This window comes from Terrapene carolina, unplaced genomic scaffold (assembly GCF_002925995.2).
Source record: "Terrapene carolina triunguis isolate 2854851 unplaced genomic scaffold, T_m_triunguis-2.0 Scaffold838, whole genome shotgun sequence".
Classification (NCBI taxonomy): Eukaryota; Metazoa; Chordata; order Testudines; family Emydidae; genus Terrapene; species Terrapene triunguis.
The window spans coordinates 6,226,356-6,227,333 of NW_020665189.1; positions in this window are offsets into that span (position 1 = coordinate 6,226,356).

Genomic DNA, 978 nt, shown 5'->3' on the forward strand with positions numbered 1-978 from the left:
GTATTTCCAGTAGAGATAAGGAGGTGTTAGTACCGTTATACAATGCACTGGTGAGACCTCACCTGGAATACTGTGTGCAGTTCTGGTCTCCTATGTTTAGGAAGGATGAATTCAAACTGGAACAGGTTCAGAGAAGGGCTACTAGGATGATCCGAGGAATGGAAAACCTGTCTTATGAAAGAAGACTCAAAGAGCTTGGCTTGTTTAGCCTAACCAAAAGAAGGCTGAGGGGAGATATGATTGCTCTCTATAAATATATCAGAGGGATAAATACCAGGGAAGGAGAGGAATTATTTAAGCTCAATGTGGACACAAGAACAAATGGATATAAACTGGCCATCAGGAAGTTTAGACTTGAAATTAGACAAAGGTTTCTAACCATCAGAGGAGTGAAGTTCTGGAACAGCCTTCTAAGGGGAGCAGTGGGGGCAAAAGACATATCTGGCTTCAAGACTAAGCTTGGTAAGTTTATGGAGGGGTTGGTATGATGGGATAGCCTAATTTTGGCAATTAATTGATCTTTGACTATTAGCAGTAAATATGCCCAATGGCCTGTGATGGGATGTTAGATGGGGTGGGATCTGAGTTACTACAGAGAATTATTTCCTGGTGTCTGGCTGGTGCGTCTTGCCCACATGCTCAGAGTTTAGCTGATCGCCATATTTGGGGTCAGGAAGGAATTTTCCTCCAGAGCAGATTGGCAGAGGCCCTGGGGGGTTTTTGCCTTCTTCTGCAGCGTGGGGCACGGGTCACTTGCTGAAGGATTCTCTGCACCTTGAAGTCTTTAAACCATCATTTGAGGACTTCAGTGGCTCAGACATAGGTTAGGGGTTTGTTGCGGGAGTGGGTGGGTGGGATTCTGTGACCTGCGTTGTGCATGAGATCAGACTAGATGATCATAATGGTCCCTTCTGACTTTGAAGTCTATGAAGTCTATGAAGTGTGAGCCCTATTTTGCACTGGTCCAGTGTATCTGCA